We start from the raw sequence: 16,019 nt of genomic DNA, 5'->3' as shown, positions 1-16,019 counted from the left end.
GTGCATGATGTGGTATTAAATGATCGACCAATAAAAGTGTGTGAAATTGCTAATATCATGGGCATCTCAAATGATCGAGTCCATTTAATTTTGCATGAAGAACTACCCAGATGAAAAAGCTTTCTGCAAGATGGGTGCCGCATTTGTTAACAGTCGATCAAAAACGCATAAGAATGAACATTTCTCAAGCTTGTTTGGATCGTTTTAAGCGAAATAAAATGGATTTTAAGCGTCGATTCATAACTGTTGATGAGACATGGATCCACCACTATACTCCAGAGGCAAAAGAAGAATCCAAACAATGGACTGAAGCTGGAGGAAGTGTCCCAAAGAAGGCAAAAACAATTCAATCGGCTGGTAAGGTTATGGCAACGGTTTTTTGGGACTACAAAGGTATTTTATTGATTGACTATCTGCAAAAGGGTAAAACAATAAATTCAGAGTACTATTGCAACCTTTTGGATCAATTAAATGTACAAATTCGAGAAAAACGTCCTGGCATACAACACAAAAAAATAATTTTTCATCAAGACAACGCACCAGCGCACAAGAGTGTTTTAACAATGGCTAAAATCAACGAATTAAAGTACGAGTTGCTTGACCACCCGTCTTATTCTCCTCATTTAGCTCCCAGTGACTTTCTAAAAAATTCCTTGCTGGCAAGCGTTTTTCCTCAAATGAAGATGCAATTACAGTTGTAAACCACTATTTTGAAGACCTTGAGGAAAACTATTTTAATCAAGGTATAGAATTGCTAGAAAAGCGTTGGACTAAGTGTATTGAAGTTTGAGGAGATTATATTGAAAATTTAAAATATTTTTGAAAAACTAACTATTCTCTTTCATTGATAGGCTAAGAAGTTTCCGAACCGCCCTCGTATGTACGGATGTAACAAATGATTCTTCAAAGAAATTTATATTATTATTCCTTTTATATTATTCCTTTTAGCGATATAGCAATTTATTCAATAATAATTTTGTAGGCTAATTATAAATTCATTCATTAGAAAAAAATCGTTTGATTTTAAAGATTTAGTTGACTTGTAAAAAGTTTCATTTGAAATAAAATGTTGCATTTGATTTGAAAAAGGTTTCATTTGAAATGAAAAAGGTTTCACATTTTATTTTCTATACGATCTTATTAATTTTTGTAGATTCTTCTGTTATTTTTGGGCCTTTAAAGTCAATTAGTTATAATTGTTATATAAAATGCCAGGTTCATTAAATCTATTATCCCCGAAGAAACTGGAATACCCCAGCGAATCATTGGATGGAAAAAATGGAATAAATTAATCTTTTATTCACATTAAAATACCTTATTTAAAACGCAAAAATAACAGAAGTACACTAATAGAAAAAAATTCGTTTCACAATCGTGAACGGACGTTGTCAAAATGAAACGGAAACGTTCACAAAAAATCGAAACGGAATGTTCACGATTTCGTCCGCGGGCGTTCACGATTTCATGAACGGTATTAGGTTTTCTTTGGCCATGAAAAGTCTTAAAATAATCGTTAGATGTTATTATGGCAACTCCGCCGTTGCACTATGGGCGGAAATTGAAAATTTGCGGCAAAAATTATTTACAATCAATCTAGTATCTTCAAACCTGGTATATCGATATTTCTTATCAAAATCAAATGTTACCAACAAAAAGGGAGTCAATCCCCTGTATTCCAGGTGCGTTACTATAGAGGGGTCGAAATTCTAATATCACTTGGAATACTATGGAATACGTATACTCATAGATGGAGTTTAATTTATACTTGCTTATTTTCCTTATTAAGAAAGCGCCTTATCCCCAGAACTTGTTGTAAAAAGTAAAAACCAGTTGTCATTTTATTAAATTAATTTTATTAAGATTAAACAAATATTAACCATCAAAATCACAGGATTCCGGTTGCAATTATTAACCGATTTTAATAAAATTTTGTACAACGTGTTTTCTTAGTTAAATGACAAACACTGTTGAACACTGAAAAAATTGGATCAAAGTTAGATATAGCCCCCATATATATGTATCGCCTTATTACGACAAATGAGATCGTACTGCACTTATTTACTACCCGATTGTCTTCAAATTTAACACAAAGTAATTTTTTGTAGTACCCTTAAAGTGAGCAAAATTTCATCAAATTCGGTTCAGATTTAGATATGGTTCCCATATATATATATGTATCGCCCGATTTTCCAAAATTTGACTATAAAATCCTTATTTATTAACCAATCTTACTAAAATTTAGCAGAATGTAATCTTCTGTAGTACTAACTATACCCGCAAAAAATCATCGAAATCGGTTCATATTTAGATATAACTCCCATATACACGTATCGCTCAATTTTCCAAATTTTGGCCATAGGACCCTTATTTTGGTTATCTTGTGGCTTTTACACTTCCTTTTGATGTACTTATATGTTTGCTTAATTCTTCGTCGATTTTATGTGGTATTTTACTTTTCCAGAAAGAAAAGATAGCATTTTTATCTTTTTTGTTTTTCAGACAAAATGAGAATAATTCGCTATTTTTATCATTACTATTTCCTAGAAAAATAACATTTATTTTAGTATGGGCAAGTTTGGGCAGACAAACTTTACAGCACGTAAAAGTATACTTCCTCACGAACAATAATAAGAAAAGATTTTCATTAACAACCGTTAACATTTCTAGTTCTATTCCTCGCAAATATACGTATTTACAAAAATGTTCACATATAACAGCACTGTTGAATACACAAATTCAAGTTCGAAAACAAGAATATTTTTTAAAGTGTTTATAACATTTTGAACTAACTACTGATCCTCCTCTTAGAATCCACATTTAAAAGTTTTCTTTTTTCACTTTTATTTGGAAAAAAATTAAGAGCGAAATTTTTAATTTTTTGCTCTTCTTGATTACACGCAACTTGCATACATTTTGGTAAACATTGGCAGCTTTTTTTCTTCTGAACAGGGTTGCCAAGTTTCAAATTAACTTTCGATTTGTACTTTCCAAGATGTTCTATAGTAATTTCGATTGGATTATCCAATAATTTTTCATTTTGAAAATTTGACTTTTTGCCGCAGTTTTGCGATTTCCGCCCATAGTGCGTTGGTGCAACGGATCGTTTCGAAATGACCACGCCGTTCATGTTTTTTTCTATGGGTGTATCTAAACGAATGTTTCATTTGTCTTGAAAGTGGCTTCATTTGATTTGAAAAAGGTTTGATTGGAAATGAAATTGTCTATATAGATCGATAAATAACTAAAGAGGCTTGTTTAGCTATTTATTCTGATTTTTTGTTTATCCAACTAAAACTCCATATGGACTAAGTTACAATTTAGAAGTTAATACGCAATCCCTGGTGAAGGGTATATAAAATTCGGGCTGGCCCAACTTTCGACCGTATATACTTGTTTATTTCAAAATTTTACTTTTTGACCAGACTGATAATCTGCCCAATGCCCAGTTCCCTTGATGGATTCTTTTCTACGAAACGAAATTCCTTTTATAAAACTTGACTTTGAAATAAATTCTTTATAGACAAAAAGATATTCATCCATTCGAAAATTTAATTTCCTCGGTGTATATTTGGACGTCTGTCAAATTATTTATCTTAAGCATTTGGTGTCGTATATGTGCATATTTTTGGCTTGGTTTCTGTTATTCATTCATGCAGTTGCTATTGCTACTGCATCTGGTCTATAAGAATCTGCACATGGCTTAAATTCATTTCGCTTCTTTTATTTATTCTTGGTCTTATTAAGGCAATGGTGAGGGGGTAAGGCTGCTATATGACCGAGTATACTCGTACATGACTGTAAAATCGTCACTCACATAAGTCTTCAAAATTGTACGAGGTCTTATGCCATCCTTTGACTTTATTATTGAGAGAGTTCATATGCTTCTATGTGAGTGTGTATGTGTGTGAGAGCTTGTTTGGCTTAACGGATGTTTGCATAAAGTCTTGTGGTTGGATTGTTGCAACTGTGGTTGGGTTTCTGCAGTCACTAACTACCATATTACAAGGAGTCCATAGAAGACTACTAAAGTGTTAGTCGTCTTTGTGAAGTTTCATATAAAGAAGATGGTGGGTCTTCTTGATGACTTGCTTTTTGTGGGTTGTCATAAAGATAACAAACCACAAACATATGGAAACTCTCACGCACTTATGTTTGTTGTTTTTTTTTTCAAGTGAGAGAAAACATACGTTTGAAATTCAATGAGTGTAAGAGTGTAACTTTATCCAGTAGTTTATTTCACACTACACTAAATTACAATTAAAGTGTAAAAACGATTTGGTTTCTTTTGGTTTTTGGATAAAGAAGAGATTACACTATGTTACAAAAATAGCTTCACAAATATGTTAGTATATTTTTTGTTATTTATTTTCGACTTTTTGTACAGGAAGTAACGGATATAAGCACGTAGTACCCTAATTTCAGTCATTATTTATATTCATAATTTATTATGGTTATAAATTTTATAAATAAATAAGCACGCCTTATATAAGAAAAATTGTATTTAAGAAAGTTTCGCCAAACACCATGACTTTTTGGTGTTGTTTAGTAGGAAATGTTTCGTACACAGAAGAAAATTAAGCTGTTTTATAAGAAGAGTGAACCACCTCGTGCAAAAATTGACTCATTTTGAACTCGACATTTTGAGATTTTGAGAAGCAATGATAATTCAATGCCCTGGTCATTGGCGGAGCTATGAAATTTCGACTCAAATTAAATTAAAAGAAAACAAGTATATGCAGCAGTAAGTTCGGCCGGGCCAAATCTTAAATACCCACCACCATGAATCAAATATAATAGCTTCCCTTGAAAACTCTTCGTCGTAGCTGGTTACTTGACAATATATAGAATTTCAGAGGGTTTGATGACAGATAATCTCCTAAGCAGATCAGTTCGAAGATAATTTTAAAGATTCTACACTGTTACAAAAATATGTTTTTCATATGTTCCGATATAAACAAAATGTGTTTCTGGCACAATTTTAAAACAATATATTTAAGTGCGAACATGTAATGTTCCTAAACTAACACTAAATGTTTAGGACATCTATGTTAATATGTTAGAATATATTATGTTTGGGGCATGAATGTTTCATAAAAATCATATGTGTGAATGCAAACATATATAAATATACAAATTTTGAAATCGGGGGTCTTTATAAAAATAACAAAAGGGCACTATACTCTTTTTAGAGTTGGGACAGTAAAATGAAATAAGGAGGAAATAGTGAAAAATTACACAGTAAAATGTATAAAAACAAAGTTGACGGACACCTTCAAATATAAAAGCGGGCATTAAGTTCGAGTTTTGCAGCTAAAACAATTTAAAAAGTTTATTTTCTTTAAAATGAATTATTAAAGAAAAATAAAAGTCATTTAAGAGCGATGGTGTTAAATGCTAGTAAAAAACTGTTCACGCCTAAATAAATTTATGTTTATATTATAAAATTATTTATGTATGTTTATACTAGACTCCACGTTCTTCTTTTGTTAGAGATTTTGAATTCCGTCCAAATTTTAAAGTTTTAAAGTTAAATTAAAAAAGAAAAGTGTTCGGTCGGAGCAGGGATTGAACCCACGACCCTTTGCAAGCAAGGCAGACATGCTACTCACTGCTCCACGTGGCAAACAAATGTATGTTTCTGTTAAATAATGTTATGTTTGCATGGGCTCGTGGGCGCTGCAAACTATGCTATATAAATGTAACATATAACGATAATTATCTACTGGTGACTATAACAGCTACGTAGTCCAGTGGATAGTGTGTTGGCTTACAAACTGTATGATCCTCGGTTCGATTCTCCGTGCAGGCGAAAGGTTAAATTTAAAAAAATTATAAAAGTGAATAATTTCTTCAACATTATTTGTATTACAGAAAAAAGTGACAAGAACTAAAATATTTCGTGAAAGCGAAAATTACAAGTATGTTAGGCAATGAGCACAATCGTCTTTGGGAAAAATTCTTCCAAGCATATAATATTTTTGGGCTCAAAATGCTTCCAAATATATAATATGTTCACATAAAACAAATATATTAATGTTTCGGCAGTATCCAATAATATATGTGCTTCCTGCAAAATATGTTTGGAACATATGTTAGAGAGGCGATTTTTTTTTGAGGGTGTACCTATGAAGACTAGATCAGATTCTGGATTTCTAACAACCGATTTTGTTTGAGTTTTAGATGAATCATAAACATCTCGTGTAATTGTGCAAGAAAATAATGAAAGTCTTGATTTGAAATCTAAAATCTGTAGATTTTTACCGCCATCATTCAAATGATTAGAAGAAGTAAAATCTGGAAATTTTATTTTCAGATCAGTGCGCCTTCTATATCCTCAAGAAGTGAAATCGGTCTATATGGAGGCCTTACCAAATGGACCGATAAATAATAAATCCGTTACAATTTCAGCCAAATCGGATAAAAACTACGGTCAACATAAGGCCAAGGAGTGGAATCGGTTATACCAAAAAAATGCACCGATACACACCGAATTCAGCACACCTAATTGTGGTTATGGAAAACCTACAGTATCTACAACTTGAATCTGAGGGCAGGCTTATAAGTGAAATATCCAAATCTGTATACAATATATTCGGAATATCTAAAAACCTCTAGATATCAAATTTCAGGCAAATTTTATAAAAACTACGGTTTCTAGAAGCTCAAGAATTAAAATCGGGAGATCGGTCTATACACAGAAAAAAAATTCACGAAAATTTTTCCAATTAAAAACTTAATTGAGTTTTAAAAAATATTCAATTAAAAATTTAATTGAATCAACAAATTTTTTAATTGAAATAAAAATCAATCACACAAATTAATAGTATCAATTATTTTTTTAATTGGATCAATTAATTTTTTAATTGACTGTCAATATTTTAATTGATACTATCATTTCTGTGATTGAAGACATTTCAATTAAAAAATTAATTGGATCAATTAATTTCGTGATTGAATCAGAAAAAAATTTTTTGTGTGTATGGGGGTTATATCAAAACATAGACCGATAAGCACAATTTTCGGCACAATTATTTGTGGGCCTAAAATATCCAATATGCCTCAAAGTGACCCAAAAGAGGTGTGTCAAAAATGGGGAGTATCGATCCATGTTTTGGTATAGCCCCAATATAGACCGGTCTCCCAATTTTAATTCTTGGGCTTCTAGAATCAGTAGGTTTTATCCAATTTAGCTGAAATTGGAAATCTAGAAGTATTTTAGAACCATAAAGAGGTGTGTCAAAAATGGGGAGTATCGGTCCATGTTTTGGTATAGCCCGCATATAGACCGATCTCCCGATTTTACTTCATGGGCTTATAGAAACCGTAGTTTTTATCCAATTGGCCCAAAATTCGAAATCTAGAGGTATTTTGGGTCCACAAAGAGGTGTGCCGAAAATGGTGAGTATCGGTTCATGTTTTAGTATAGCCCCCATAGAGACCGATCTCGCGGCCGAACTTACTGCTCTATATACTTGTTTTACAATAAAAATAAGTTAACTTTAGCGTTCGTTTAACTACGGAAATTTTTTTCTGTGTAGCATACTTTTTAAATATTTTTGGAAATTCACAATGTTTTAAATTTAAAGAATATTTTAACCCTTTGACTATCTATGCCCACTTAGGAGGACATTCGAAAACGACAACACTCTATTTTTCTCTATTTCCCCACTTAGTTTCGATTTATTTGTCGATGTTATTTTAAAGTAGAGATTTTAATCTAAATAAGCTGTAAATATTTCAAATATTGATGAGTACTTAAATGTATTTTTATAAACTTCTTTAACAATAAAAGAAAGGTTAGGTTGGGTTAAAGTGACAGCCCGATTAAGTTTCAGGCTCACTTAGACTACTCAGTCCATTGTTATACCACATTCAACTAAAATTACCTATTACATATGGTCACTTCTAGTTTTAACCACTGAACCTTCTCGATTATTTTCTTTTGTTGAACCAACCAGATTGTTCCAAAAACATTAACAGACTGCTTAAGTTAACGTTTTCCAGGTCCACCAGTAATCTTAAGCTATATGCCCCTAAAATTTGCTTACGCCTTACACAAAATGCAGGACACTCACACAAGAAGTGTTTAATTGATTCCTTTTCCTCCGCATCATGACAGCTCATACAATAGTCATTATACTTCGCACCAATAGTTTTTGCAAATTCGCCTATCAGACAGCGACCCGTTATAGCAGATATCAGGAGTGATATCTGACGTCTTGAGAACACTAGCATATCTAGTGTGCGGTTCAAGTTTAAATGGGGCCATATTTGCTTGGTGTCGTTACAACCCTGGCAATTCTCCCATCGAACATTTGCCATCATGACAGCCTTCTCACGCAGTAAGAGCTTGCAGGTAGCCAGAGACATACCAACAGATTCTAGTTCCCCTGGAATATGTAAGGTAGTTCCTAGCCTTGCTAGCTAATCCGCTTCGCAGTTCCCCGGTATGTTCCTATGGCCAGGCTGAATATTGTACTGCTCAGCCATCTCGTTAAGAGATTTGCGGCAGTCGATGGCCGTTTTCGAGTTAAGGAACACAGAGTCCAAGGATTTTATTGCAGGTTGACTGAGTATATATTAATGTCAACATTTTGTGGAACATTACTTCTCAGCCAAGTCGCCACCTCTCTAATTGCTTATATTTCAACCTGAAAAACACTGCAGTGATTAGGTAATCATTTCGCTATTCGAATTTCCAGATCTTTAGAATATACTCCGAAACCCACTTGTCCATCCAATTTGGAGCCATCAGTGTAGAAGTCTATATATCTTTTATTCCCCGGGGTCTGTGTACACCACGCCTCACTGTTGGGAATTAAAGTTTCTCATTTTTGTCGAAAAGTGGTGGTTTCGCCAGAGTGTAACCGAACTGTGACCGTACATTTTTTCCGACCACAGCAATAGCTCGCGCAACCGCACAGCCGTTGTTGCAGCTGAGTGTTTGGCCAAAATGTCTAAAGGCAATTGATGCAGCATGACATTAAGGGAATCTGTTCATGTCTTACTGAATGCGCCTGAGATACACAAACTCGCCATACGCTGACCTTTTTATCTATACCTGTCGGTTGCTGAAGTGCCGGGCACCAGACTACAACACCATATAGCATTATAGATCTAACCACTGCCGTGTATAGCCAATGCACAATTTTAGTCCCCACTTTTTCCTATTGTCTTTTTGCACGAGTACAAAGCTACCGTGGATTTTCTCGCTCTTTCTTCAATATTATTTAAGCCTAAAGTTCAGTTTCCTGTCCAAACTAACGCCAAGGTATTTTGCACACTCACCAAAGGGAATTTCAATAGCGCCTAAGGAAATGGGTCTAACCTTTGGAGTTTTAATTGTTGAGCTCAAAATCAGCGTTAGCGAATTTCTTATTCTCCCTTTTCTCTGATTCCAGCGAACATCACTTGGAGTTTTGCGATTTTTGCAGTACATGACTAGTTTTGTCTTTGCAGGATTTACCCCAAGACCATTATCTTTCGCCCATTTCTCAGTCATCCGGAGGGCTCTCTGTATAACATCTCTGATTGTGGATGGGAATTTTCCTCTGCACACAAAAAATATTTTCTGATTCAATCACGAAATTAATTGATCCAATTAATTTTTTAATTGAAATGTCTTCAGTCACGAAAATAATAGTATCAATCACAGTTTTAATTGGGCATAGAAAAAATTCTTGATTAAAAAAAATAATTGATTTCATTAGCAAATTTCAAATAATTTTTTAATTGATTCAATTAAAAATTTGATTGATGTTGATTGCAAAACTCAATTAATTTTTTAATTAAAAAAGGTTAATATTTTCAATTACTTTCTGAACTGGCTTAGAGTTTTTATTTGGAATGACAAATGATTGTTTGAAATACATTTTTAATTATAAAATAAAAAAAAATGTTCATCACTTTTTATACCCTCCACCATAGGATGGGGGTATATTAACATTGTCATTCCGTTTGTAACACATCGAAATATTGCTCTAAGACCCCATAAAGAAATATATTCTGGGTTGTGGTGAAATTCTGAGTCGATCTAAGCATGTCCGTCCGTCCGTCTGTTGAAATCACGCTAACTTCCGAACGAAACAAGCTATCGACTTGAAACTTGGCACAAGTAGTTGTTATTAATGTAGGTCGGATGGTATTGCAAATGGGCCATATCGGTCCACTTTTACATATAGCCCCCATATAAAGAGACCCTCAGATTCGGCTTGTGGAGCCTCCAACAGAAGCATATTTCATCCGATCTTGCTGAAATTTAGTACTTGGTGTTGGTATATGGTCTCTAATAGTCATGCAAATATTAGTTCACATCGGTCCCCCATATAAATCGATCCCCAGTTGTGGCTTCCGAAGCTTCAAAGAGAAGCAAATTTCATCCGATCCGGCTGAAATTTGGTACATGGTGTCAGCATATGATCTCTAACAACCATTCAAAAATTGGACTACATCAGTCCATAATTATATATAGCCCCCATATAAACCGATCCCCAGATTTGGCTTGCGGACCCTCAAAGAGAAGCAAATTTCATCCGATCCGGCTGAAATTTGGTATATGGTGTTGGTATATGGTATCTATCAACCATGCAAAAATTGGTCCACATCGGTCCTTAATTATATATAGCCCCAGCGTTGCCAGAATTGTTTCACCAAAAACCGCTAGATTTGTCCAAAAAACTAGCCAAAAAAAAGCTCAAAAATGTCAAAAAATAGCTAGAAAAAAAGCCAAATTTTTTTTGTATCAAAAGTCACGTTTTTGATTGAAATTTATCAAACTTAAAGGCTTTGTTTCACTTAAAACGCATATTATTTTAATTGTATTTATTCATTATTTCCATTTCTGTGAGACTGTAAGAAAATCTAAGTCATATTAGCTATGTTTGCGTACTAGATACAATTTGATTACTATCACAAATTTGTACTGGAAGTCCTTCGTTTATATTTCCTAGTAAAAACATTTTTCCCAGTAAACTTGCGATTATCAGCTGGTTAATCATCAACAAGTCCAATGTGCGATATATTGCACAATGTCACATAGAACTGCATTAGAAAATATCAATATATTTCGTTTTAACTGAATTAATGATAAATTTTCCTAACTTCTCCTAATATTACCCAAGAGAATAAAACCCATTCTAACTGTCTTGCACGTTTATACTGAATAAATCCATTCCATTAATAAATAGCAGATTTGTTTTGATCCTATCACAACGAATTTTTTTATTGATTTTTTTTTGTGTTAAAAAAAATAATACCACATTCAAAACTTTATTATTATTATTAAATTATTTCTATGTTCGATTCCAAAGATTTTGTACACTAATGATTTTGGTATTGATTCCGAGTCAAATTTGTATTTATTCATTTTTTCTGCTTTTTCTTCATGAGCTATCACATTGCTTTAAAAACGTGCTAACGACAGCTTAAAGTTCCAAATTCAGACTCGACTTTAAGTAGAAATTATTCAATGTATACGTTTTTAAAATAAAATGTTGAAACCCCTCTTCTATTTTTGAACGCTATTTTGGTTTGTGGTCAAGATACAAAAACTCCACAAATTTAAAGACTATTTCATTAATTTTGAGAATTTTTTGGAATTGACCCTAGCCTTCTTTCATGAAAAGATACCCATTTTTAAGTTGAATCACTTAACTATAAGGACAAAACGACTTTATCGCCTTTTGGACAAGGGAAACAGTTTATATAAGAGAAATTCACAAATGCTATTATAACCAAAATTCGCGTTTATATTTTAAGGACATGAAATCTTTGGCCTCCAACAATATTTTTTGAGTGTACAAAGCAATTCACATCTACTATTTTAATTTAGAAATATCATAATAACTTTAGAATATTATAATAACATAAAAAGGATAAACAGTCAAATGCTAATATTCCTAATAATTTACTGACAGTTTATATAAGGATGGTAATAGTAGATTTAATGGTTACGATAACTTTTATGAATACGAGGAAAAAACTTTACAACAAGGTGTATTTGCTGCAAAAATGCCCGCATAATGGCTGGAATAATTATTAATGTTTCAATTGAGCTTTGAAATATGTGGAAAACCTTATTCTGGCAGCAAGGCTTAGGTTAAAGCGAAGTTTTATCCATATTTCAATAGGAACATGCCGAAAATAAAAAAAGCCAAAAATAGCTAAAAGGGTCATGAAAAAAAGCCAGAAAAAAAGCTAAAAGCTAAATGCATTTTTTTCCCGCTAAACGTCTTCAAAAAAAGCCAAATCTAGCGGGAAAAAAGCTAAATTGGCAACGCTGTATAGCCCCCATATAAACCGATACCCAGATTTGGTTTGCGGAGCCTCAAAGAGAAGCAAATTTCATCCGATCCGGCTGAAATTTGGTACATGATGTTGGTATATAGTCTCTAATAACCATGCAAAAATTGGTCCACATCGGTTCATAATTATATATAGCCCCCATATAAACCGTTCTCCAGATTTCAACCTCCGGAGCCTCTTGGAGGAGCAAAATTCGTCCGATCCGGTTGAAATTTGGAACGTGGTGTCGCTAACAACCATACCAAAATTGGTCCATATCAGTCTAGAGTTATATATAGCCGATCTCCAATCACACAAAAATTGGTCCGTATCGGTTCATAATTATGGTTGCCACTCGAGTCAAAAATAATCTACCAAAATTTTATTTCTATAGAATATTTTTCAAAATTTTATTTCTATAGAAAATATTGTCAGAATTTTATTTCTATAGAAAATTTTGTTAAAATTTTATTCGGTTCATAATCATGGTTGCCACTCGAGCCAAAAGTAATCTACCAAAATTTTATTTCTATAGAAAAATATTGTCAAAATTTTATTTCTATAGAAAATTTTGTCAAAACTTTATTTCTATAGAAAATTTTGTCAAAATTTTATTTCTATAGAAAATTTTTGTTAAAATTTTATTTCTGTAGAAAATTTTGTCAAAATGTTATTTTTAAGAAAATGTTGTCAAAATTTTATTTCTATAAAAGTTAATTGTATCAATTAATTTTTTAATTAATAATTTTAAAATGTTCAATCATTTACTTAATTAACTTAATGTTTCTACCTTGATTAAAAAGTTAATTGTATCAATTAATTTATTAATTGAAAACATTTTCAACTTCAATTAACTTTTTAATTGGAAATATTTTGGTGATATTTTTTCTGTGTGACAATAAAAGAAAAATACGAAATTTTTAGACTTTATTTCTACCGTATGTCTCTGGACATTCATACAAGAACTATAGCCGATATCGGGATTTTTTTTTTGTATTTTTTCCCACACTTCGATGGATGTAATAGAGCGAATAGCGACTATTTTCGTAAGACCTTTTTAGTCACAATTCATGAGTCAAGTTCTACACGCAGAGAAGGAATATGATCACACCAAACATGTTTTAAGAGCCAAATGTTATTTTTGGACGGTGAACATTGAACGTTTTTGTCGCTAAAAGGTTCTTTTCTCCGCAGACATATACATGGTTGCCGAAATCAGATACATACTTTTTGAGAAAATAACATTTTTGAAACAAACACATTCCATGTTCACCGTTCAAAACAAATAACATTTTGCTCTTCAAACATGTTTGAGGTTATCATATTCCTTCTCTTAACCTTATATAGCACTTAAACTAATTATACCTTAAAATTCCCCAATTATACCTCAAAATTACAACTTTTTTTTCTACATGCTGTTAGTACAAGTAAAAAGGAGAGAAGAACATTTTAAGTTTTTCACTTTAGGTTTATTTCGGTGGTGAAATGGTTAAAGATTTGCTTGTCTTTGCAATATGTTCACTACAGACATAACACATCTCTCAGTGTCGTCCAAGTCCTTTTCACTGTTTATTAGTGAAAACACGAATGTTTTCTTTACATTTGATGTTGTTGCTGTTGTTGTTGTTTTTTCTTTTGCTAAGACTGTTTTGTTCTCTCAATCGTTTTGATTGCCTCTACAAGAAAACAAGAACACAAACACTTAATAACAAACAGCAATGTCCTCCAAAGAGGCATAAAACCTTAAAACCATGAAAAGCAAGGATACTTCTAAAAGGTATGCATTAAATTTTGTAGAATTTATAAAAATTCACCATTTACATTTTAGTCCTTTATGTTATAAGGTTTGTGGAATTTATTTCCTTATATTTTTTTATTTCTTTGTAAAAATTATTCAGTGATGAGAGAGAGAGGAGCTAGGGCCTATTCTGTTGATACTAGGCAATTTAGGAATTAAGCAAAAAAAAAAAAAAAACAATAACACAAGCTGATTTCTAATGGTGATAGCTGGTTCACACGTTTTTTTACGTTTTATATTTCTTTGTTTTATTATTGTTATTTTAGTATATTATTCACTTGTTCACAAATTAATTTTAATAGCTTGATTTGTGTGTGATTTTATGGATTTTTGTTTTTTGTTTGCTTTACAAAAGGATTCCTGGCGACAACGATTAAGACCACGACTACAGCTTAAGGTCTTGGGTAAAGGTAACCAACGAGCAACAATAATTTATTTGATGATTCTCATGCGTTTCTTAGTTGTGCTGTTGGTTTCATTTCATACAATTTTTTTTCCATTCACCAACCACTGCAAACAGGGCTTTCGAGAGGAATGAAGCAAACAAAAAAAAAAACAGAATTTTCAAGGTTATTTGAACTTTGCACGTGCACGAATTGTTGTTGAGCTCAAAATCAGCGTTAGCGAATTTCTTATTCTCCTTTTTCTCTGATTCCAGCGAACATCAACTCATCCTCATCGATAACAAATCGGATTTTCGTAAACTTCTTTACGTAGAACACCACCGAATGGAATGTGTGTCAAATCTTTATAACGCACTTTTTTCCTGAGTTTTTGTTTAGGTTATATTTTACATTTGTTAACACACAAACCCAGAAAAGTTTCCTTAATTTTTCTTTGCTGGCACTATTATTTATGTATTAATTTCAAAAACTTTATTTTTTTTAGATTTTATGAAATCTTTTCTTTATGGCTTTTTGCTTTAAATTTTCTTTTCGTTTTATTTTCCTTTAAGGATGAGTATTTTTTTCGTTTTTTAAGCAGTATCAAATAGTAGATGGAACATTAGTACTGCCATACACTATCGAGACAAATAATAAATATAAACATTGATTGGGACACTAACTAACTATGTTATCTGGTTAAAATTTCAATTGCAACTGACGTCTATGCCAGACGTGTGCAAAGGTTTTAATGAATGCTCTCCCCAATAGGAAAACTTAAAACTTTTGTCTTACATTCGATTCTCTTCTCTCCGTACGCACCAATTGCTGTTATCCCCCATGGCATACGATGATTACCATTGAACTCTTCTCGTTGCTAGTCGTTTTGTAGTCTTCTCTTGTGAGTACGCATACAATAGAAATTCTCTGCTCTTCCCAGTGCTTCTTTAAATCAAAGCTTAAGCTGAATGTGTGTCACACATTCAGTAGCATTGTCATTTATTTATTCTCTGTAATTTCAATTTATTTCCTTGGTACGCTTTAAGCGTTTCTTTAACATCTGATTTGTGTGTGTGTGTAAGAGAGTGTGCTCTTGGTTTGCTTGTAGTTGAATTTAGCATCGCTTACATGTTGCCTCATCGATGCCCATCCGCATCGTGGATATTGAACAAAAACAAAAGCAAGACTACTGCACCACAACATGTTTGATGCCAGTGGATGCCGCCACCGTGAAATGCGTTGCGGTTGATTGCTTTCACATGTGGAACACACAAAAGCTTTCTCCAAACACAGCTGTACATTGAACATGAAGAGAACATTGTGGCGTATACGTTCTCTACTATGTTAATATTACTTATTATATTGTTATCGATAACACAACATGGTGTTAGGTATTAACAGTACAAATTTCGATTGCACCAGCTGATGGAATAATTTGAATTGAAATTTAAATTTCGTTATTTCGTTATTGTAACATCATGCTGGTACAAATTTCGATTGCACCAGCTGATGGAATAATCTCAATTGAAATTTAAATTTCGTTATAAAGGAGCACG

General features: G+C 32.7%; 1 protein-coding gene across 5 annotated transcripts in view; it reads right to left on the bottom strand.

The window, feature by feature from the left end:
• LOC142229761 (uncharacterized) overlaps nt 1-15,201 on the bottom strand; it is a 170,038-nt gene extending 154,837 nt beyond the window's left edge. For 2 of the 5 annotated variants that reach the window (XR_012720485.1, XM_075300328.1), the window contains exon 1: nt 15,147-15,201. The gene's annotated coding sequence lies outside the window, so the exon portion shown is untranslated. Of the gene's footprint in view, nt 1-14,892; nt 15,051-15,100 lie in introns of those variants that run through there. The other 3 variants (XM_075300329.1, XM_075300331.1, XM_075300330.1) reach the window with 3 other exon arrangements.
• Between the last annotated feature and the right edge of the window lie 818 nt (nt 15,202-16,019).

This window comes from Haematobia irritans, chromosome 3 (genome assembly GCF_050003625.1).
Source record: "Haematobia irritans isolate KBUSLIRL chromosome 3, ASM5000362v1, whole genome shotgun sequence".
In the NCBI taxonomy this organism is placed as follows: domain Eukaryota; kingdom Metazoa; phylum Arthropoda; class Insecta; order Diptera; family Muscidae; genus Haematobia; species Haematobia irritans.
Note: the sequence above shows the minus strand (reverse complement) of the source record. Positions and strands in the feature narration are given on the sequence as shown.